General features: G+C 41.7%; 1 protein-coding gene across 7 annotated transcripts in view; it reads right to left on the bottom strand.

Annotated features, from left to right (window-relative positions):
* Positions 1 to 25285, bottom strand: part of GPD2 (glycerol-3-phosphate dehydrogenase 2) — a 139153-nt gene extending 113868 nt beyond the window's left edge. For 2 of the 7 annotated variants that reach the window (XM_070581359.1, XM_008532044.2), the window contains exon 1: positions 21901 to 22251. The gene's annotated coding sequence lies outside the window, so the exon portion shown is untranslated. Of the gene's footprint in view, positions 1 to 21205; positions 21589 to 21900; positions 22252 to 25169 lie in introns of those variants that run through there. The other 5 variants (XM_008532048.2, XM_008532046.2, XM_070581361.1 and 2 more) reach the window with 4 other exon arrangements.
* Between the last annotated feature and the right edge of the window lie 335 nt (positions 25286 to 25620).

Raw genomic sequence — 25620 nt, 5'->3', positions numbered from 1 at the left:
TAGAAGGTTTGAGAATCTGCCTTCAAATGTCATAAGCACAAACAAAACTTTGAAAAGCTGGCTTTTTTTTTAATTCAAAATGCTGATGCCAACTGATTTACTTAGCTTTTGTCCATTATTTTTATTATTGAATAAGAGAAAATGTCTTATTGAATGAGAGAAGAGCTACCAATTCTTCAAAAGTTCTAGTGGCAATTGCACGATGCATGTCAAGAAATGCATTTTAGGAAATACTTGTTGAAGATAGTTTATGAAATCCTGAGCTCATAAAAAAAACTATGACCGATAATTTTTATGTTATTATAGCACAATAATTTAGGTCAATTTATTTACATTATTTAAAAAATGTTCTAAATTTGATTATAGCTCTATTAAAGCACAAGGCTGGGCTGAGAGTTATAGAAGAGACCAGGAAGCATGTTGGGGTGGCAAGACCAGTTATTCTGCTTCCTTGAGCTAGAGAAGATCCCCAGGAAATAAAGCTAACCACTTTTCACATCCCTCAGCCTTCTTTTCCCTGTAGCTTGTGCAAATTTGCATTTAAAATTCACTCCTCTGCACATCTAATAATCCACTACATGTATAAATGTAACTATCAACAAAGGGGCAAATTACACAGACAAAACATAAATGCAAGGGAAATATGAGATGCACTATAGTCAAAATAATCGTGTATTGTATTATTTGGCTTAGTGATCACAGTCCCTAAAAGTCTCTGACCCTTAAGGAAATAAGAATCAGACAATAGGAGAGACAGATTGTGGTAAGTCATATTTCTTAACAAAAATTTCTTCCAAAAGTATGGAATACAAATCATACCACATTTTATAAATGCCCCATCCCCTCACCCTCAAAAAAGGAAAGCAAAAGACGGTAGGTCTTCTTTCACCTGTGCAAAATAATAAGCAAGGCTGTATGTCCATCTCCCTTGTCTTAGCTAAAACATTCTTGGTCATAAGACCTTATTGTCCCCACTTGAATGAAGCGTTGTCTCTAAGTCTCCCCTTTTGAGATTTTTCTTTTCTTCTTTAAAAGGACTGGCACACACCCTAAGTGGAAAGCAGTCAAGTACTAGACTATAAACAAGTCTAGTCACTGTGCATGAGATAACTGTGTGTCAACATTACACAGCTAACACCCTAGCATTTGACTGTCTAAAATTTAAATAGCATGCACAGAAGAAGATAGAGGTTTCTGCTCAATATTCTCTCTAAAGCTGCTATTGCTAAAAAACAAATAAACAAACGAAAAAACCCTTCTATATTCTTTTAATTCTCAAAACCAGATTAAAAAAGAAAATCACCAGGGGGTATTCCAGAAGGAGAGATTAAGGAGACTTGCCTTATAATTCTATCTCTACCCCTAACTTGCTTTGTGAAGTCAGGCAAATCATTTGAATTTGCTGATCCTCACTCCACCTACAAACGAAATAGCTCTGAACATGTCCAGAGCTATTTTAAGTTCAAATTTACATTATTTTATGGTTTTTCTTCATTCAATAGGTGCAGGGGAAAAAAACACCCTTACGCATTAGAGGTGGTACTATCTTAATGTCCTGTTTTTTTCAGCATGGTGGGATGAAGACTTGCATTCACTCTTTTGTTGAATAATTATTCACGGATCATCCAACATGTACACCAAACATACAACTGAGAAAAAACATACAAAAACCCCTGCCTTCCAAAACCTTACATTTGAGTGGAGTTTACAGTTTAAAAAGATTTTCTAAACTAGTTTGGATTAAGATATTTCAAAAATGAAAGTCACACTTTGTCTTCATAAATAAACTAACCATGAATTCAATTATTGATGACATAGAGCCATCCATATGCATTCTTGACTATGCTAATAGGGCGATGCCCTCAGGAACAGTAGAAGGAACACTATTAATCCCCTTACTAAGAGGCCCCGAGCCACAGACTGTTCCCATTTGAATTCTTCCTCTACCTGCTTTACAAAGTGTTCCTGTTTCTTCCAAACTATCAGGCTGATGGTAATTTTCCCTTTTGATCTTGGATCTCTCCAGCTCACTTCTAAACTTGTTACCACTATGGTCAGAAAAATGAGAGTCAAGTTAGTTGAAGTTGTGTTTAAAATACAAAGAAATAGCTCTGAACAAAGCAAAAGCAGTGACTTCTTAGCACTTTAGCATTTGGATTTTCAACACTCTGGTTCTGTCTATTCAAGGGCCTTTTCCCCACTTCCTTCCTGTGTTCTAGGCTGGTGCAGCTGAACCAGATAATTTCTGGAGTTTGCTCTACGCAGGATGGATGAAACAAACCACACAAGTCTCTTACGAAGATTAAGGATTTCAAACCAGATACAAGCAGACGGTCCAAGACTTAGGAAAAGAAAATTCTTATTTCAATTCTGCCTCATCGGAACAGACCCACATTATTGTGAAAAAATGTGGCAAAGCTGTTTGCTTCTGCTCTAGAAACAATTTAGAATATTTTTCTGTGCTTTCTTGGATTCAAAGAAAAGTTTACAGATAAATGTGCCAAAAAAGAATCTATCTGCCACTCCTAAAAAACTTCAAAAGTCCTTGTTGGAAACTAGCTTATGAAAAACACACTTACCATTGATAAGGGAAAGATAAAAATTGCACGTTCTAAGAAAATAACCAAAGCAAGAGTTCAATCAAAAACTCAGCAAAGTATCACTGAAGGACCTACCCAAGTAAAGAAGATGAAAGGAGGGGCATTTAACTGGGACTTCCTGAATGCCTGTCATATCCTCGGCACAGCGCTAAGGGCTGGCAATTTCTCTGCTCACGTGGATTGGGGGACACAAACCAAAAGAAGCCATGCAAACAAATTTAAAAATTGAGTATTTTGAAACTGCAAGTGCTATGAAGAAAATAAAACGGAATATTACGTTAGATACTGATGGGGAGTAGGAGGGATCCACTTTAGATAGAGTGTTCATGGAGGTGATTTGGCAAAAACGTAATTGAGGAGGAAGAGCCAGCCACACAGGGATCTGAAAGAAGGGCTGCCACACAGAGAGGACAGGCATGCAACGACACTTAGCATATGTAAGCTTGGCCTCCACTGGAAACTGAAAGGCCTCTGTGGCTGGAGCACAGTGAATAATGTGGGCCGTGGGTTCCTGATGAGGTCAGGGAGCCAGACAGGTGCTAAGTCACATATGACTTCCTCCTAGCAAGGTGTCTATTCTGAGATAGAAAATCAACGGAGGAGTACAAGGATACAATGGAATTTATAGGAAGGGAGAGGAGGAGGGAGGAAGGCACATGGACCCGAGACAGTGTTAGAGGATGCCTTTTAGGGTAATAAGAGTCAAAGCAGCCATTTTTCCTTAAGGACAACATTTGCTATGTTGATAATGAGTAGAAAAAGTATTTGAAAAGGACATAAGAGAGAGAAAGGAATAGTTAACAAATCACATGAGGAAATAGTCAAAAATGTAAACCACAATCAAAAACAGTATTCTACAACAGAAAAACAAACAGTTCAGGCATAATCTTGAATGTAAATATCTATTGAACTTACACACTTGAAGGAATGTTCCATCCCATTCAGTCTAACAAAGAACAGACAGCATCAACTGAGAGAGCCTCTCAAATGCTAACAGCATATGTCTTTTTTATATTTTATTATTTCCCCTTGGGCTTGGGCTGTTTGTAGGTGACTTCCCCCCACCCCCACAACTCATTATGTCTTGAACTGATTTTACACCCATATTAAAAAGAACTCTGGGTCACATCTCAACAAGCCAAGGCACCTGGAACATTCCCCACCAACCACAGGCAGGAAGCTGAAGAGCTGTGCAAAACTTACTGACCCAGCTGACTATAGATTTAATAGACAAGAGAGACTGCATATGATTAATTACAGTTATTTATATTTATGGGTTTGAATCTTGAGGATGCCTGGCCTCTCCCCATTTTATTTTATAATTTTCCCCCTGTTGGAGACTGAAGAGCAAAAGTCAATTGCCTGAGTGCTGGCATCACATGGAAACTAAAGAGTTTGCATTTCAATTCCTGCTCTAGAAACACTCTGGCTGAGCAGATGTAATTCACCAGACCCCAGTGGGCTAGGCTCGCACTGTTGTCAGTCAAATCACATAGCTGATGGAAATCAGCAGAGCACATTAGCAATTTATACTCAACAGTCTCTCCTTAACCGTAAATTTTGAGATGATGTTAAGTGAAACCCAAAGTTAATCCAAAAAATTTAGCCCGTAGGTTAAGACTCTGTTCTTATCATGAGGCAGTCAGGAAGCAAGAGACTCACAAAATGGCATTTCTCATAGGACTCCTGTCAAAACTCCAGGTTCTGATATCACGCATTGACCTTCCAGCCTAACCTCACCCAGTGCACTTGTGCTTACTCCCTCGCCGTCCTTAGTTTGGCAGCTGCCAGCAACGTGATTTGTTTTCCAGACTGTATTCTGAGGATCTGCTCTGCAGATCACAGAATGGACAGTCAGCAATCTGAGTCATACCCCCACCATATGATCACCTCAGCCTTCGCAGCCACCTGACCTCGCTGGACTTCAGTTTCCTCCCATAAAAGACTGAGATCGTCTATACATTTCCTTCTTTTTTTTTTTTTTTTTTAGGAAGATTAGCCCTGAGCTAACTGCTGCCCATCCTCCTCTTTTTGCTGAGGAAGACTGGCCCTGAGCTAACATCATGCCCATCATTCTCTACTTTATATATGGGATGCCTATAACAGCATGGCGTGCCAAGCGGTGCCATGTCCGCACCCTGGATCCAAACCAGCGAACCCCGGGCAGCTGAAGCAGAATGTGCGAACTTAACCGCTGTGCCACCAGGCCGGCCCCTATACATTTCCTTCTTCATGGCACTGCTGGCTCCCATAAACCGTGGCCTTTGCTCTCCAAGGCCTTCTGCCATTTTTCCCATCCAAACTGGACAGTGACGGTAGGTCACTCACCATGCCATAATGACTGCCATTACCATCCTCTTACCCAACTCTGACTTGAAAAAACAAGATTTTCATGCTGGTAATAATTATAATAAAGTAGAGAAAGGTCTAGAAATAAGTGGATACCCTTAAATAAGTTAGACATTCTAGAATTTCTTTATTGCTTAGGAATTAATTCTTTCTGGGTTAATTACACTCTGGATGGAAATGGGTTAATGGGCAAGTAGAAAATTAATTATGAAGAGAGCAAAAGTAGATAAAACAGTATCAGTGTGTTTGTGTATTTCTCTCTTAAATGATATGTGCATACACACACACACACACACACACACAAAGGCTAGGAGGATATACCCAAAAATGTTTAAAATCTTATCTTTGAATGGTAGAGTTATAAGTCATTTTTATTTTCTTCTTGTGTGCATAATTTTTTAAATTTCCAAAATTAGCATGTATTATTATTGTAATAAGAAAAGGAAAAAAAACCCAGTTTGTGTGTGGATGTGTGTGTGAGAGAGAGAAGGAAAAAAAAGTAAGAACTCTAAAGAGCAGAATGCAGATAGATGGCTGACATTTGACTAAATCCCATATCATCTGACCATTACTTGAGTGATTTTCTTGTTACACAACTTTTCTCATCTTTAATGAACTAGACTAAAAGACCCACACAGAGAAAGGAAGAGGATAGTTTGCCTTTACAATTTATTAGGAATCTTGGAGCAAGAGCTGGAAAATGTCACAGATAAAAATTATCCACCTTATTCCGAAAAGCAGTCTCCACTCCAACTAGAATGAATTTGCCATGAGCATCTGACACAATAACTATTTAAGCCTCAGTTAAACTATACTAAACTAGTCTTGAATTTTTAGTTATTTCACATTACATGCTCTCGGGGATTAAAAGTTTAACACAACATCAGAAATCCCAACAATTAATCAAACCAGCAACTGCAAAGCTGATCGAACTGACTGGAATTGGGTGTTCCTCAAGGTTCAACTCCATAAGCACGGAATCTCTTCAGCCAACAACACACTGAGAGGGCTGCTCCACTGTGCCAGGCCCTGAAGGAAGCCCATGGATACACAGAGAAAGGAAAGACCATCCCAGATGAGGGCCAGCAATCCCTCTCTCCCCACCCTGTGACAGTTCAGTGCTTGCAAGCAGGAACCCAGCTACACAGCTCCAGGTACAGCTGGGATCCTTCTGGTCACAGGATGCTGTCCTTGGCATATTCAAAGAACACTACTGACCAGTCAATAGGACATTCTCTGCAGGAGGCAGTGAGTGTATGGATCATCAGACACGGATACCCCTGGATTGAATTCCTACTTGGCACTTACTAGCTGTGTGACTGACTGTGAGCTTTAGTCTTCTCATCCATGAAATCTCATCTACTTCATTCGTCATACTGAGAATTTGAGATAATGTAAATAAAGTGTAAAAATACATCTGTTGTCAACAACTCCCATTGCTAAGGTGAAACGTTACTGAGCACCTACAATGGGCTCCCACATTTGCAATGCCGAATTGGGGGGATATAGAAGACTGTGGTTAGGGGACAGAACAAAAGCAGCCAATCTACCCAGGGCCAGAACCCTGCCTTAGCCTAAGCAGCACTTGACTCTGACCGAGCAAGTGCACTTAAGACACACAGGTTGGGGAAATGAATCCCATCACTCCTCTGAAAAAACAGCAGACTGGCCTCTTCCGGCATTTCTCTAGCATCTCTCCCCAAAATAAACATTCTCTCAAGCAAACCGGATACTGTTATTTATGGAGTGTTCTAACAAAAATTAAAACCCTACAAAGCCCAACATCTAACACAGATCTAACTCCAGGCCACAGGTCACTGTTACAGAGGTCAGACGAAGGCAGCAGGCTCTCACTTTAGGTCAGGTGCTAATCACATGGAGTCCAATGTTTATACGTCTCTCTCTAGTAGTTCAGTTGATGGATTTAAAACACTCCCCGTAAGAAGCTTGATCAAAGGTTTGTGGCCTGAGTTAACCCAAATCACTGGGACAACTTTGACCCACCAGAATAGTTTTTTGTCCTTTGTTCAGAATACTTCTTGGCATTTACTTCTAGTTCAGAGAAGGTGAGGAATTGCCCTATCACAAACCTGAACACCATCTACCTTGGAAAAAATACTAACATAAAACCAAAATACCATCAAAACAGTCAACTCTATGAGTCAATAATTTTTTAAAGAAATCAAGCTACTTCTCAAGAACGTGTCCCTTCTAGGATGATGGCCTGATCTCAGGATATACAAACATATACCATGACTTTGGTTAACCTTACAGCAAGAAGCTGGAAACAAGGGTCAGTGACCCCATCTTAAATGCCAAAATGGGTCTTGTTCGGTCACTCGTTCAGTGTATGCTACCCACTGTCCGACAGTCTCCTGTGTCCCCCAAACCACCTTAACCCATGCCCACACAATCCCCTCTAGTCCCCACAGTCTCCTCCACCACCCATCTATCCCCCCTTGCCCTCCCCTTACTACAGTTCCCTACACATCTACACTGAGGAGCGACTCACTCCTGCCACTTCACTGTACATTTGCCCTTCCCACTCTTCTCTTGCTAGGTTCTTACCTCTGATGTCTAATTTACAATACCTCAATTCTTTATTATATATAATTAGTCAGTTAATTCATGTAAGAGCAAGGAAACCAAGGTGTGAAGAGACCTAAAAGAAATTGAACATTGTAACCAAGGTTCCAGAAGGCTCCACATGCCAATCCTGCACTTGTAAACCAGCACTGGAAACTGCCTGGTCCATCACGCTTAAACACTACCAGAAAACCACATTTGTTTGATGTTTGTATTCCTTTGGGTGTGTAACTGAAAAAGTTAATGATTACAACTCAGCATAAAACAATGACAATGGTGAGCAAAACCGCTGGATAACTCAAGTAAATAGAAATAGTAAAAGAAAAAGAACACAAATTAAGTCTGCTTCCTATCCTAATTAATTCCATGGTCACCAATTTTCTTCTGCATCCATTCTCTACTTCATCAGAAAAGTTGTCCCCACTGTTAAAAACAAAGAAAATGAAGACATACAAAATATAATTTAGATTTCACAACAGAAAGGCAATATGTAAACTCAAATACGCATTGAATTTTCATTTAGTCAACAAACATTCATTGGCCACCTACTGTGTCAGATCATGAGTAAACAAAGATGAATAATTTACACTTTCTGCCTTTAAGGAACTCATAGCTTAGAGAAGAAGATTCTAAAACAAATAGAAGTGATACAAATAAGGTTTGGACAAGGCATTGAGAGAGAAATTACCCCTGAGGGAAAGGGGAAGTAGAAACAGCATAAGGACAGGTTTGTAGAAAAAGCAATAATGGACTCAAATGTTGAACGTTCACCAGGTCCAGGGTGAACATGAGCAAAGACATGATGGTATGAATGAATATCACATTTTCAGAACAAGAACAAGGGGGTGTGATACGCCTAGAGCACAGGATGGTGCAACAGTCATAAGTGAATTGCTGAGGAGACAGAACAGGCAAGCAGAGGTCAATCTCTGGAGATCTTCAATGCCAGTCAAAGGAATTCGTTTTTTGTCCGGTTTGATTGCCAATGAAGGCTTTTAAGCAAATTCGTTGGCTACACACTGTGTTATAAGAACTGTGCTAGTTAGTTTATATGTGTTATACTAATCATCACAACATTCCTAGTAGGATTAGATAGAATCACATTTGAATTTAAAAGACCGTTCCACCATTCCATGTTCCCCAAAGCAGTGTTGGGAGATAAACTAAAAGAACATGAGTCTACGAGCAGGGAACTCAGGAGACTAGATGTAAACATCCAGACATAAACTCCTGAGGGTCTACACTAAGCTACTGTCAATGACAATGAAAGGGAGAGCACAGAGTTCAAATACAGATACTAGGGGGATACAGATACTCTAGGGAGGCCTTTGCTCATCCTTGGTTACCACCCAACTTCCCCCAAGACATCCTTGGGAACTAATCCCAGCATACTCTACAATCCCCTTTACCTCAGTCATCACCAGAAACCCAATCTGCTCCATTTCTCACCTTCCCAGCCCTCCCTCCTCTTCATTCTGCTCTCTGGAACTCAAAATCTATCCTCAGCAAACTCCATTATGCTCTTTTCTGTGAATGTTCCTTTCACCAGGCAAAACCTTGAAAATGTGGAAAAACCAAGAGTGAACCTGAATTTTGAACAGACCTAATCACACTGTTTTCCCAGCATCCCATCAAGGAGAGGTTGTTTATACTCTCACATTTAAGTTTAATGTTCAGATAGTATAAATTGGGATGCCTGTACCAGTCGGTAAAACATCAAAACATCTATGAACCAGTTGATAACTAGCCCCTATCCTGGGACCTTCCTATGATCAAGCAATTAAAGAGTTAATGCCTAGTTTCACAAAAGGCCCCCAGGACCCAGTTCCAGATCACAGGCGTGCGTCTTCCCATTCTGTTTGAGTTGTAAATACTTTGAGTAACACCCCTGATCATATTCCCAAAATCTTCCAGCCTAGAAATGAATTGTGTCTCTCCATTTTACCTTCCAATTTCTCCTCTATCCTCTCAAAAATCTTACCTGTTTTGAAGCTCATGTCATCAGACTTTACCACCCACTAACCCTTCTTGCTGTCTTCTATCCATCTACTGCTCTTTCTCCTCATTCACTGATGACCTGAGCACCTGGCTGTTTCCCTTTCCAAACTCATACCTGTCTTCATTCTTGCTGTCTTCCACATCTACATGGAGGGGCCAGTTCCTCAACCACCTCACTTCTGATCATCTTTTCTTTGACTCTGCCTCAGCCGCTCACTCTCATTGTCATAACCTCTGATTTTGACATCACGATTACTTGCACTAGCAAGTGCAAATTGAAGTCAACCACTCCATGCTATGAACACCACCTTCTCTCTTTCCAGCTCATCTTCTCTAGTATTGCCATTCCCACATCCTCTTGGCATTATTTGGCTTTCCAATCCGTTGATCCTACAATTTTTTCTATTATTGATTACACCCTCACTTTCCTTACCGCCCAGCTTAGGGTAAAGGCCCATCACTGTAACGTCTCCCTTGCAAGCAACCTTAACTTCTTTGATCCTCTCTTCCTGCTTTTTACTTACTTGGCAAATCCTCAAATTGGTTAAGCCCAACTATCTGCCTGCACCACAACTCCACCTAAACAGCTGAAGAAACTGCCTGGAGAAAAACATACAACCATGACTAGTCTCAATTTAAATTCATGGCTGCAAATCTCTAATGGGCGATCCACACTGACCAGCAATCCTATTACATTTCCCCAGGATGTTTCAAAATAGCCATTTCAAATCTCCTTTTTTCCCAAAGCTGTTTCACCCTTCTCCACCCCAACATCAACACACTTCATTGGGAAAGTAGGATCAATCAGACAAGAACTCCATCTTCCCAAAACCCAAACTATGACTTATCAGCTTCTGTGCCTATTCTCTCTGCAGTCCTTCCTCTTACTATGAATGAGAAGTCCCTGTTCCTAGTAAAGAGCAACCCTGTCATTTGTGCCCCAGATCTCCTTCCTTTCTGGGTCTTCAGGAATTGAACTCTGACAATTATCTGTCCCTCTCTCCTGCCTTCATCAGTTTTTGCTCTCTATTTAATCACTCTATCATTTTCTCTCTACTTAACTATTTTCCCTTCCACTTAAACTCATTCTATTACTCTCTGCTTCTAACAAACACTCCCCTAAACAATATCTCCTTCCAAGAACTTTTCCATTTCTCTGCTTTTCTTCACAACAAAATCTCTTAAAACAGTTGTCTGTAAGCACTGTCTCTACTTCCACAACTTAGTCCAATAAGCTATCGTCTCAGCTTCTCTAGTCAAACTATACAACAGATTGTCAAAATCACAAATGCAATCTCGTTAACTGACACACTAGAACCATCTCCTTTCAAAAACATTTTGAACCCTTAACTTCAGGGATACCAGACTATCCTGGTTTCCTTCCTATCTCACTGGCAAATTTTTCTTTTCTAAATAATACAGTGCTCCAATGGCCCCCTTCTCTATCTATACATTCCCTATAGGTAATTCTATCTAGTATCAAATATGACCTATGTGCAAATAACTCCTAACTCCATATCTTCAGCCAAAACCCCTCCCAGAAGCTCTGAACTCCATCTATCCAGTTGTCTAACTGACATCTCCAATGGAATGTCTAATAAGGGCCTCAAACTTAACACAGCCAAAACAGAACATTTTCTATCTTCCGTCAAGCCTGCTTCTCTCCCAATTCTCCCCTTCTCAGTTTAGGGCCCAGTTGCTCAAGTAAAAAATGTAAGTCTTTACCTCAATTCCTGTTTCCTCTCTCCAGATAATCTATCAGCAAGATCGGTCAACTAACTATCTCAAAAACATATCCCAAATCCATCCACTTCCTTCTGTCTTTAACACAATGCTTGTCCATACAACTATAATTTCTCAGTTGGACAACTAAAATAGACTCTTAACTGGAGTCCTGCTTTCAATCTTTCCCCTCCTACCTACCATAATACAGTCTACTTTCAGCAGCCAGTGCAGTCTTTGATAGCACACATTTTCAACAGGAGCAATAACATCCATAAGGGAACAAAATTGGTTCTTGGGGGCATAAAAAAACCTTGTATATTACAATGATTTGTGGTCCTCCAAAGCTCAACTCTACCCAAAAAAATCTTACTCCTTAATATTTAAGGAAAATTCTCTTGCTAGGGAGAAGTTAAAGTTTTAATTAATTAATTTCAATTTAATTTTTCTTCTTGGAGAGACATAATGAAAAAAAAAAAAGTTGAGACAATGTTTTATAGCAAAACTACATCATTTCATTTACTGGCACATAATCCGTAGAATGAAATCTAAATGCCCAGCCTGGCTTATAAAGCCCTATGGGATCTGGCCCTTGCCTACTTTTTAAAGACACTCTTGGACATTGTGGCAGGTTAAATAGTGGTGCTCATAAGATATTCACATCCTAAACCCTGGAACCTGTGAGTATTAGCTTATGTGGCCAAAAAAAAAAAAAAAAAGTCTTGCAAATGTGATTAAATAAAGGATCTTGAGATGACCAGATTATCCTGAACTATCATGGTGGGCCCTAAATCCCATTACATATATCTTTATAAGAGGGAAACAAAGTGAGATATGACACACATAAGAGGAGAAGGCAACATGACCAAGAGGCAGAGACTGGAGTGACGCAGCCACAAGTCTGAAGCCATTAGCAGCTGGAAGAAGCAAAGAACAGATTCTCCCGTTGAACCTCAGAAGGGCGCATGGACGGCCAACACCTTGATTTCAAGCCAGTGATATTGATTTTGGACTTCTGGCATCTCGTACTAAGAGCAAATAAATTTCTGTTGTTTTAAATCACCAAGTTTATGATAATTACAGCAGCCACAGGAAACTAATAGACACCTCTCATTCTCATTCACTAAGTTCTAAGGGTTTTTTTTTTTACCTTCTTCTGCCCAAGAAATCCACCAGGAATACAATTAGGGTTTTGGCACCAGCTGTTTCCTCTGCTTGGCATGCTCTGCTCCTCATCTTTGCACAGCTAGCTCCTTCTGGTCATTCAAGACCTGGCTCAAATATCAGTTCTTCAGAGAGGAACTCCCACAGCATCCAAATGCAGAATCATCACAAAGCTCTCAGCATCTCACATGTCTCTTCTTTATTTAACCATTATTATTTCTTCCCCCAACTCCCTAGAATGTAAACTCTAAAAGAGCAGAGATTGTATCTGTTTTGTACACCAGTATAATCTTAATTTGTAGAAAAATGTCTGGCACATATTAGGTGATTGATAAACTTAACAAATGAATGGATGATATAAGCAGGAGAAAAGATGGTGCTGCCCTTCAAGGAGAGGAGAAACAGCATTGGTGGGGGAGGGGAGATGATGAATCCTATCTTGACTGTGGGACATCCAAGTGGAAATGTCCACTGAGTCCGAACTCAGGGAAGAGGTCTGGTTGGCAATGTTAATTTGGGAATCACTGAAATCAGGGATATGGATGAACTTGGTGGTGCAGAGTATCTACAATGAGAAGACAGTGAACTACAGACAGTTCCTAAGACCTCCAATATCAAGGGGAAGAACTTGCAAAGCGACCCATACAGAGTAGTGCAAAAGCAGAACAAAGCATCATAGTAGCCTAATGAAAGCTCAGTTTCACAAAGGAGGGAATGAGCAGAATCACAGAAATTTCAAGTAATAAGGTCCCATTGATTTGCCGGTCCGAAGGACACCAACAATCACAACAAGAACAGATTCATCTAAGGTGAAACCCAAATTTCCAGCAGTTGTGGAGTGAATAGAAGGTGAAGAAGTAGAAAAACAATGTATAAAATACACTTTCAGGAAGCACGGCTTGAAAGAATGGAGCAAGTGAGCAAGTAGCTAGAGGGGAGCGCAGGGTAAAGGAATAGTTTTGGTTTTCAATCTTGTTTGCTTTTGTGATGGGAGAATCTCGAGCTTTCTTGTAAATATTTAAAACACAGGTGAACATGGGGAAATTTGATAGAGTAAGATGCATGAAAGGAACAGGGATCCAGAGTATTGGGGAAAGCACCAACTTTGGACACCTCTACCTCTAAGATGGTAGTTGATGGAATTGGATTCAGACACAGAGAAGATTTGAAGAGGCAAGCAAAATATTAACAGTTGACATGATAGCTCTGTTTTCTCAGTATAATAGGATGCCAAAACACTGTGAACCCATATTCTCTTCTTCCTGGGCTCCCAGTCAGACTACATTTGCCCATCTCCCCTTGCTGGTAAGTGTGACTGTGCACCTGATTCCTGGCCAATGGTATGTGAGTGGAACTGCTACATTCATTTTGAGACTAAGCGTTTAGAAAGTGGAGGTACTTCTTCTCTTTCACCTTCCACTAGCTGGATGCCGTTGAAAACAGGTGAAAGCCCTAAGGGATGACAGAGTCAAGAATGAGAGGTTACAGGGTACCTGAATCATCAAGAGGAGGAAAGCCATCCATCAACCAAGAATATGACATGATCAAGAAATAAGCATCTGTTGTGTTTGTGCTTTTATCTATTTCCAGATCCTTCTGTTATAACAGTTTAGTCTGCTCTAACCACTAACAATCATCTTCTGATAAAACAAATGCTCTGGTGGGATACAAGTTTCAAAGAAAAGGTTTGGAAAAACTATGGTAAGAAATGGGAAAAGGTGCTGTCAAGAAACAGGCAAAAGAACTGCCCCACAGCTAGAGCGGAGAACACAGATTTGTATGTACCTCCAATTTGCATGATTGTGTTCATTTTCCCAATAGCATTCTCAAACACAGGTGTACGACTAGAAAAGCAGACTGATACCAAGTTGCAGGTTGTTTCCACATCCATTAAGCCTAAAAAGGATTTTAACAATGTCATGTGTTCCCAGAAGTCAAATCACAAGGAATATTGTTGTAGCCAGGTAGATCGTGCTATGCATTCAATGTTTGAACAAGTTTAGCATCATTGGTGGACCTCTGAGCCACAGAGTCAAGTGTTAGGAATTGGAAGTGTTCAAAAGCAAAGTGCAAGGAGTCGAGCAGTGGCATCCAAAGTAGCAAAAAGCAGGAAATATATTACAGAAATGCGAGGAGGATTCTCTCTTGATTCTTTCTTTTTTTTTAAAGATTGGCACCTGAGCTAACATCTGTTGCCTATCTTTTTTTTTCCCTTCTTCTTCTCCCCAAAGCCCCCCAGTAAGTAGTTGTATATTCTAGTAGGTCCCTCTGGTTGTGTTATGTGAGATGCTGCCTCAGCACAGCCTGATGAGCAGTGCCATGTCCGCGCCCAGGATCCCAGCCGGCAAAACCCTGGGCTGCTGAAGCGGAGCACGCAAATTCAACCACTCAGCCACTGGCTGGCCCCTTGATTCTATTTCTTTACACAGTTTTTAAGGGAGTTTCTTTCATACCAGAAAATAACTATGTGGCTTAGAGAGAGTCACTTAGTTCTCTGGAACTCTGTTTCCTCAATGATATCCCAGGATTCACTGTTGACACATGAGACAATGTCCACAAAGTGCTTAACCCAGTGCCTAGAAAATGGTGATTGCTCATTAAAAGATACTTATCATTACTACTTATTATTAATAATAAAAAGATGGGCTTGGGTTAGATCTCTAACCCCTTTCCTATTTTAAAATTCTGTAAATCTGTATTTTTTTAGACCAATATCCCAGCTACTTAACCGTGGGCTAGGATGGGAGAAAGGAGGTAATACTAGAAAACCTAAGGAAAGAAAGAAGTGGAAACACACTTGTTCTGACAAATCCTAGAAGCATAAGCCAGGAGGGAGATGCGAGGAATGCAGCATCCTCCAGATGTGAATGCTATATGTGGAGAGGGTGAGAAAAAGGAAATCCCAGAGGAAAAGTTAGGCCAGGGTCCACCGTGAACAGAACCAACTGGCCAAGACGGGCTCCTCCTCAGGCAGGACAAGAACAATAAAACGCCGCGTATTTTTTATGGGCTTTAAATTCGTGCGGTCCGGCCACGTCATTTTACAGACAAAGAAACTGAAAGGTGCCGAGACTGACCAAAGCCACACTTAAGTGGTTACGTGACTTCAGGGAGGCGCACAACTAAGCAATGCTCCCCTAAAGCTCCTTCTTCCTAGCCTATGTAAATGGTCCCCAAGATTTTATCCCCTTACAATCCAGAGACCTTTGAGAAGGTGACGAGTTAATTTTATCAATCATCTTGTTATGAATTAATTTTCCGGGTTCTTTCTTAAGAGATTGGATTAGGCGGGCAGGTGGAAGAGAAGGGAGTAATTACCGAAGAGAAGGGGGCCCCAAGAGCCCTGACAAAGGTGGCTGACCCCTGCGTGGATATCCAGTGACGTCCTCATTTGTAGACTCCTACACTGATTTTCTTCAGTGATTGCCTTTATAACCTTGGTTCAACTGCAGTAATTCCCTTCCCTCTTCCTAAATAGCCTTTAAATATAAAGACTGACACATGTGTAGGGATATGGGGAGGCCTGGATAAGATAAAATTCCCAGTTTCACTAATTACCTGAAATGCATCTGCCTGTGTGTTATCTGCTATCTTATCACACCCAACGCATTCCTATCTCTTATTTCTTGAGTAATTAAGGGATGAGTGAATTATGAGTCAGCCAGTTATTTACCAGGTGTCCCCCACATGTAAGTCACTTAGGTTGGCATGTGAGGTCTATAAAATTGTGTAAGATCCAGCCCTTGCTCTGCATGATCTTCTGCAGGAAAGGAAATGATGCATGTTTTCACATAATTATCATAAACAGAGTAAATGAGAGACTTATGAGTAACAGAAAAAGAGTAGTTGAAGGGTTTAGGAAATGCACAAAACACTTCTGACTGGGGCAATGAGGAAAAACGCCATGAAACTGGTAGCCAGTGGTCAGGACATTCAAGGATAGGAAGGATCTCAAAAAGGAGAAAAAGAAGGAAGAGGGTTAGCATAGGGGCAGCAGTAGGAATATGATAGTTTTAGGGAATTCCAAGTAGTCCCATTTGGCTGGATCAGGGAAGATAAGGGCAGAAGCTTAACACTGGGGCAAGACTGGAGAAGCATGGATTCCAAGACAAATATTTGGAGTTTGATCCAATAGGACAAGGTACCCAAGGAAGGGTGGAGCAGAGAGCAATACGATCAAAGCCGCTTGACATTACCGCGATGAAGCGAAACATCCTTTCTCTATTCAATTTAAATAAAAGAAAAACGACTTTTGAGAACCTAGTACTCTGAGTTGTATTATTTTCATCACTTTTCAAATGTATTTAGAAGTTTATTGTGTTTTATTGAAATAATAATGGCACATAAAATCTTAACCAAAATTTTCCTAAAATGTTTACCTTGAACATAAATTTTTGTTCCTCTTGTAACCAACTGAACTTTAGTGGACACTGATGAATATAAGGTATGTAATAAAGCTTTCTAAGCATATGCCACCAAGTCATACTCGGAGGCCACCTCATTTGACAGTAGCAACTTCTAGAAATCGTATTTTCAGAGACAAGCTTCGCTGTTACAGTATGTGGGGTTTGTTTTCCCTTCTATATTAAAACCTTTTATAGTAGGATATAGGTGGGTAATCAAATATGAGATCTCACAGAAGCCATATTACTTTTAAAGAATATGAGGCTTGAAAACTCTAAATAAAACAGTCATTGTTTGAAACGTACCCACGTTTTAACAGTATCTCACTATTAAAAAATATTAAAGTACATCAGTAATAATTTCATTTTGCCCGAAAAATTAAAGATGTCCTCCAAAAATGTTTTAAAGTTTTTTTTAATACATATACCAGAGTAAATTTTTAGTTAGAAGGGAAACATTTTCTATTAACTAATTTTTTCCTACTAATTTTAATGAACAAATAGAACCAAAGCTTGAGCTAATTAAAATCACAAACCATGTTTGTCTGTTACATAAATCAGAAATCTGATTTTGAAAGAGCCAACAGAAACTTTTCAACTGAAAAATGGGAAACAAGAGCACAGATATGATACAGGAATAAATATTTAACCTAAAGAACCAGTAAGCACCTCCAAAAAAAGATGAAAATCTTGGAAAACAGAAAAAAAAAAAAGAAAAAAACATGGTCACATTCATGCCAGGACACAAAATTAGAGTTCCCCACAAGCTCTGACCACAATCATTAACGAAACATCCTCAGGTATTCAAACCATAATCTCCTTGCGCTTCCTTTTCCATAAATGTTGCTGAGATCAATCCCTGGTCAGATAATACAGGAAGAGGTCCCATCTAAAGTTGTTAGAGGGCCTGGCTTGCAGCCACCTTAGCCCTGTCTTTCTCACTTGGAGTTGAATCTGCTCATCTTTCCCTCTTACATTTCTTTCCCCTAACATGTCAACAATTCTAAAACAAGGAAATGTACAATACGCCTTCTTAGTTTCTTCTTTCCTGATGACACAACTTCCAAGTTTTCTCCTTATTTCAAAGATGATCAGTTCTTCCAGAATTCAAATTTTCTTCTTATTTCAAAGATGATGAGTCCTGGTGGAATTATCTAAGTATTTTGATGACCATCTAAAATCACTTTAACAATACCTTCTCAGTTTAGTTCCATTCAGTCCTTCTCTATCTCCCAAAATAAGAATCCTGAAATTAGCCAGGTGTGGAGGTCCCAAACCTAATGACTAGTAATTTTCCCCTGAAATTTCAGATGAAAAATATATCCCATTGTACACAACTGGATAGAGTAACAGGCAGACCATTTGACGCATTTTATGCAAGTATGTTAAAAGTGGCAAGAAATGAAGAGTTGTAATTTTTAACTCTAATCCTGGGCTTTAAAACTTCAGAAACATAGTGAAAAGTGTTATTTAGCACACACACAGAATTTTACCGTAGGTTTTCTAACATACTTTTCCAAAGAAAGTTCACTTTTGAAAGTCTTTGGGCTGGCTTTTTAATACACTGAAGTACAAAATGGCAAACATTCTTGAAACAAAGATGATCTTCTCGTGCTGTAATCTTCAGGAAACGTTAAGTCTCTCAGTTGCTGAAGTGACAGTCTCTTCACCACAAAATTCTCTCAACTACTTGAGCCCACATTCACATCTCCCTTCCACAACCACAACAGTGAAAGTCGACATTCTACCACTGGGTATATGACTATGCAAGATCTTATGTTGGTCCCTAATTGTTTTATATCTATATGTTTTACCTTGTTAAACAAACTCTAACCTTCTCAAAAGCAAGATAACCATACTTTTTCTTTTCTTTTTTTTTTTTGAGCAAGATTAGCCATGAGCTAACATCTGTTGCCAATCTTCCTCTTTTTGCTGAGGAAGATTGGCCCTGAGCTAACCTCTGTGCCCATCTTCCTCCACTTTATATGTGGGACGCCTGCCACAGCATGGCTTGACAAGTAGTGCATAGGTCCACACCTGGGATCCGAATCCACAAACCCCGGGCGGCCAGAGCTGAACATGTGAACTTAACCACACACTTAACCGCTGTGCCACTGGCCTGACCCCAGGATAACCATACTTTTTCTTTACCTAGCACTTGTTACTACTTAACGCCGCACAAACCTACAGAAAGCTTCATTTAAGTAGACAAGTGTTACATATATTTGATTTCTAAAGCTCTTTCTGAAGTGTTGTTTCTGCGCTTAGGACAACCTAGTGAATCCGGATGTTGACAAGCAGACAGAATCAAGTTTTGGAAAACCTAAGCAGAAACATCATCACATGAAAAAAAATAAAGAAGAGAAGTTAGATAATGATCTGGAAATTGCTTCCCTTCTCTAATAACCACAGCTGCCACGAACCACTTTCCCCCTCAATCACACACACCAAATTAAAGGGGAGAAAACCTGGATAATTCACACACAATATGCAAGAGCTAAATTATCTAGCAGACTGTATTCTTTGCCCAAATCTTCCCTTTTTGAATACAAAAAGAAAAAATATAAGAAGGAAGAAAGCTAACATTTTGAAGTCTCCTACCTGACGGGTACGTCACTAGTGGTTTTACATGTGCTATATCATATATTATTACCCACATTTTGCCGATCAAACAATTGAGGCTCAGGGAGTTTGAATAGGCTACCTAAGGCCAAAGTCTCTGTTCTCTTTCCCTCACCACACTCAGCTAGAGTTTATCCCACAGTTCATTCATTGAGAAAAACATTTATTGGGGGTTATTACAAGTTAGTCACCACTCTAGGCAGCAGAAATACGAAAGTGTGTAAGGCTGACCAAGCCCTCTTACAGAACTGACATTCTAGTGATAAAAGAAAACAAACAAACTGGGTAATTTCAGAGATATAATAGTTTACTAATGTGATTTATGTACAATAACAGTCAAATCTTGTAAAATCTCTCTAATGAGATTAAATAGTTAGAAAAACTAAACTGGGGGGGCGTAAAATCCACTGACAATTGGTAACACTGTGGCCCTCTTGTCAAGTACTGAGCCACCGCCATTGCATCTTTTAATAAATCAGAGAGAGGGAAAAAGAAGCAGACCTTTAATCCTGCTCAGAATTTCTTTATAAAATAAAGTGATTATGTGAGATGTAGTCCAATAATGTTGGTTCTCAAACCCCAAATGGACAGCTCCAACAATGCTGGTTTTCAAACCCAAAATTCCATCTTTTATCTATTATTCACTAAGCCACTACTGCATTATTTGAAGAGTTGATTTGTGAAAATCAAGGAAGTGTTGTAACTTGACACATGCCCCTCTAAGAAACACAGAGGGGTTTCAACATCCACATCACAAGGAGTCCAGGCTGCGCATGGTTTCCACTGGGCCATGGCATCCAGCTCTCAAGTGGATTGCCAGCAAGAACTGTAGGACTGAGAGACCAGAGAAGTCAGTAGCTACCAGGAAGTGCCTGGCCCCAGTGTGGCAGTTGCCATTACTCTGCACACTCAAAAAAGAAACTTCACATCTCAAACTTGGAACATATGCAAAATTCTAACAGTTTTGTTTTAAGCAATAAACACTCCATGTAATTTACTCTTCCTTCCCTCACCTATTTATACGAGTATAAGTTGACCAAATTCGCTGTTAGCTATTTCTATAGCTGCCTCTCATGATATTTATAATGCGTTGTGTAATTTGGGTTGGCCCATGTCACTAAGACTTCGTGAGCATTTGTGTTTGTAAACTACTTGTAACTCCTAAGGAAGGCTCTTCCCGAGTGAATGCTCCTCTGCACAAGGCAGTCTAAAGACCAACGGCGAAGAGCAGCGCTTCATTCACAGGACTACACCGATCTGCTAAAGCACTCTGCAAATCTGTTTTTGCTCGTATAAATCACTATGCGGGGAGTGGAGGCGGTTTTAACTTAATCAGTGTACATCTTCCATTTCCTCCTAGAACTGTCACACTCCAGCAGCTAAGATCCTCAGAGAAGCCTCAGCCCCCTTCTAGAATCTTTCCCTCCCTCGCTTCAGAGGAAGCAACAATCCTTAGGAGCAACATCCACAAGCCAAAAGTTTGCAGTAAAACTTTCAAATAGACACCAACCCTTGCCCAAAAGTCCTGCCACTTAACTAAGGGGGCAAATGTATTACACCCACCGCCCTCCAAAATGTAAACAGCTAAACCCTAGATAAGAATAAATCCACCTTCTGATGTTGGGGAGAAATTCTTTCCCCCAATTCCCGCCACCGCCCACCCCAACACTGGAGTCCTAGAGGACTCGTCGGAGTCAGAAAGGGACCACTCTCCCTACAATCCCGGGGGCGAGGGAAGAGGGTCTCCCGGGAAGCACACACCTGAGATTGATCCTCCCGCGAGAGGAGAGAGAGCAGAAGCACCTAGTTCCTCCGGCCGGGGCGGAGTCTCTGCCTCCCCCTGAATCAGAGCCTCGGCCCGGGTCCTCGCGGCGAGGCGCGCGTAGATGTCACTCCGGGGCAGGCTGAGCCCTTGTAACCCAACCCGCCCGGCGTCGCCGCGCCCCCGCCTCCCTGGCGACTTCCTCCTCCCGCCCCTGCTCCTCCTCCCTCCCCGAAGGCTGGCCCGGTGGCGCCGCTGCCACATCCAGCCCGGATACCCCGGGCCCAGGCTCCTCCGGCCCAGCAGGGAAACGCGGAAGTGCAGGCGGGAGACCCGGGCGGGGGGAAGCGTGGCGAACCAGCGGGCGGCGACGGAGGTCTCTGCCGCCCAATGAACGTGACCAGACGGGGACACGGGGACGCAGGTCCCGCCGGGTGTGGCCGCGGCGCAGCGGATGCCATGGCCCTCGCCCCAGGCTGCCGTTCCCGCCCTGCGCCCTCGCGGTCCCGCGCTTCAGACCCTCCGCCTCGCCTTGCCAGCCCGGTGGCAGGCAGGGAAGCATTGGCCGCGCTAGGCCGGGGGCAGATGGGGGAGGTGTCCGATTTCGTATGCCTTCCCCCCTGCGGGTGCCCTAGCCACCTGCCCGGGAGAGAGAAGACACTCGCCCGCCTGCACTCTGGCGGCGGTGGCTTACCTGATTTCTCGTCACCCGCCCGCTATTCTGGCTTCCCCTACTCGGCAGGCAGGCTTCCCTAGGCCTAGAAACGCGTCCGGGAGGCGGGCGGACCCCTGGGATCCCGCCGTCAGAACCCAAAGCCCTACGCCCGGGCTCCCCCCGCGTGCGCTGGAGGCGCGCCGCCCTCCTGACCCCCGCCTGAATGTCAGCGCGGGGACCCGCAGGGAACACCAAGCCCGGGCACTGGGGGATGGGATGCTGAGCACAGGCTCCTCAGGCCCAGCTTCTTACAGGTGGGGGGAGGCGGAGAGCCCCGGCCGCAGAGCAGCAGGCTCCCAGTTGCCCCCTCAAAAACCGACCCTGCCCACTGAGCATGCCCAGCTCACTTGTTGGACCTACGAGTGTTAGGCGAGCCCGAGTGGACCCGAGGACGCACATGGGATTCAAGTGGACCCCATTTCTTTAAGACCTTTCCTCCGAAGACCTCTGGAAGCTTTACAAATAATGCTTCTACCCTGGTGTTGGAAAATACCAGGGGAGGGTTAGAAAGGCCTTCCAAAAGGAAGGCAGCCAAGTTAGTTTGAACCAAAATCGCAGTGGTGGGTTTTTTCAGGCAGTTATTTATTGTCACTTACTAATTTCTTTAAACACCCCAGAATTATTATAATTGACCCAGAGGAATGTGTGGAGTTTTTGGGCCCCCAACTCATAGTTACTTCAGGAAACCAGCCTATCCATTGGATAGTCTATCCAATGGAACAGTGGTTATGAGCCTCAGATACACGTTAGAACTGGGGAAGGGGGTGGGTGGATATAAAATGATCAAGGCCAGGTTCTCATCCCCACACCAGTTGAATCAGTCTGTGGATGGAACCTGGAAATGCTTATATTTTAAATCTGTAGCTCTCAAAGGTAGCCAGTAGCCCTCAGCACCACCTGAGAACTTGATAGAAATGCAAATTCTCTGGCTTCACTCTCGACTACCTGATCGCTAATCTCCGGGGCTGGGTCTAGCTATCTGATTTAACAAACCCTTCTCAAGCACGCTAAAGGTTGAGAACTACGGTTTAAAAGCTCCCCCAGGTGATTCCAATGACAAATAAAAATGACAAGCAATAGGATATATTGGAGAATATGAGGAAGCCATTTGGTATAAACCTAATTCCGCCTGACCTTGTCTTTCCAAAAGGGCCTGACTGTGGCTATTGAGCATGCATTGTATATCTGCTTTAGATATTCCCTATGGCAAGAGCAAAGGCCCTTGAGATAAAGGTGCAACTTCCCTTCCCCTCCCAACGATGGCATTCCCTTAAGGATTAAGCATCTTTCCTTAGGCTAGGAACTGATTGCTGTGCTCACCTGTGACCACCCAGCTCGAGACAATAGGCTTGCCTCCTGCTATGCCCTCTGAAATAACAGACCCACTACCTGCTGTGTCCATCAAGCGCTGTGCGGACAGGGCAATCTTGTGACTATTGTGGGAGGGACATTTCAATCATATGTGAAACGTCCTGTATGGTGGTATATAACCGTTCTGTATACCTCACTTCTTTGGTGCCCTTTCTTCCTTCGGGAAGAAAGGCCCTGGGCCATGGTCCTCAGATTTCAGCTCAGAATAAACTCACCCAAATTTTCATTTATAGATTAGTTATGGATTATTTTCGTTGACACTAATAATCAGCCAGGGTTGAGAGCCCCTACAATAGACCAATGCTTTCACACTTTTTCAAATCCCATTTATCTAGAAGAGCAACATGTTACACAGAAAACGAATAATCTGGTTGAATCGAGGTGCCAGTCCTGGATTTCTTTCCCACTAATTCTTCCAGAACAGTTCAGTGCTTGGAAAATGGACACCATCTGTTATTTGCTTTTGCACTCTGGGGCCTAGCATGGTGCCTGTAATATAATAGATGTTTGGTAAGTGTTTATTGATTTGAGATGAATGCTTAGGTGAACAATTTGTTCCAGACCCTAATATGCCTACTATTTATTTTCCCACAAGTCCTGGTCACCTTGCTAGCTAACGAGCCAGCAGGGATTCAGTTCTCATCAATAACTTATTACCATCTGTGATGGTCTAACCCAAGTCAGCCACTGATGGAATAGGACATGGGAGCCGGTAGAGAATTTTGAGGAGGTGAGAACAGTCAGAAGCATTGGACATGATTTTGGTTGCTCAAAGCAACCAAAGAAAAGCAGAGAGAAGCTAGGCATCAGTGGAATTCAGAAAGGGCACCAAAAGAAAAAGGTGTGTATGGGAGGGGTTAAGGGGAAAGAGGCAAGGAAGCTTAACATGATCAACCTCCAGCTTACTCTGGATCTTCTTTTTCTAAACAACCCACCTCCACCCTCCACTTCCCCATCCTCCATTGCTGTTGTTAGGCACCCCTTCAAGTCAGCTCTGACTCCTGGTGACCCTATGAATGAGTGATGTCCACAATGTCCTGTCTTCCCATCTCATATTTGGTCTTCGTCTTTTCCTGCTGCCTTCTACTTTTCCCAGCACAATTGTCTTTTCCAAAGAATCCTGCCTTCTCATGATGTGCCCAAATTAGGACAGCTACCCTGCATACACACACCTAATCTCAACTACAGCCTTGAAACAAATTTTAAAAATCGGAAATTGTTGTAAAATAGTTACTTCCATTTACTGGATAAAAACATTGCTGACTTGTAATTATTCTGCATAAAGTAGGCATCTACTTTTGTTCAAGGCAAAAGTGGTAAAGTTACTAGTTTTTAAAGATAAACATTAGATAATTTTAAAATGCAAAGGTTTATGATACTTCTGCTTTTAAGACGCACAGAAACGTACAAAATCAAAAATCATTCCAATTTACTCCATCAGTATTTTCTAGAAGGAATACAATATAAACATAATTTTTTCCTTTTAGCCTTATTCGTAATGCTTTCACACATGGAATACTGTTTATGAGTACCTAAAGTCGCTTTCTGCCTCTCTCTCTCTGCCCCTGTGTCTTGCTTATTATGAAAAGAATTCCAGAGTTTGGTTGCTAATGGAGGTATCTAACAGGAGCATAATTTCCCATAGGCCTCAGCAATGACTTTTCATTATTAAGATAATTTTGTGGGAAGGAGGGGAACTACTCTTCAGAATTAAGTGTTACACTAGATCCACAAACAATATTAAAAAACCTTCCCTACACACACGTACGCTTGCTACAGCTTCTTTTTGCTCATGGAATTAAAACAAAACCAAATAAACAGGTGGAGGGCTACAAAGAGGGGAAGATGAGCGAGGGTAGAGGAAGGGAATCACTTACCATAACCAAATTTAGAAACGTGAAGTAATTATTTCGGCAAAAGGCAATCTACTGAAGACCAAGACCTCAGGGTAGTTAGTCTTAAGTGTTTCTCCTTGTCCTCATAAGCATGACTCAGCATTTGGAATGAAACTATGTTTACTGTCTTTCAGATTGAGAGTGTCAAATAACTTTAGTGCCACTAACTCTCTTCTCATGTGCCTAGGAAAACTTCAGGACAGTTGTGGGTTTTCAGGTTCACGTGGCTACCAGCGTCTGAAAAGCTTTCCCCTTTTCATTCGTTCCTGTCTTACTAAAGCGTCAGCTGGCCACCATTAATTTATCTTGCTTTTGTAGTGTTGTCAGGTGAATTTAGGTTATTTTCTACATTCTAGTATGACAAATGAGCAAGAAGGTCTTCCCTTCCCAAGCCTGGAGAGTAGGCTGCCTGCTGCTAAGACTTTTTAAACCC

The sequence above is a fragment of the Equus przewalskii genome, chromosome 17 (assembly GCF_037783145.1).
Source record: "Equus przewalskii isolate Varuska chromosome 17, EquPr2, whole genome shotgun sequence".
Taxonomy (NCBI): Eukaryota; Metazoa; Chordata; class Mammalia; order Perissodactyla; family Equidae; genus Equus; species Equus przewalskii.
This window is presented reverse-complemented; position numbering and strand designations above follow the sequence as displayed.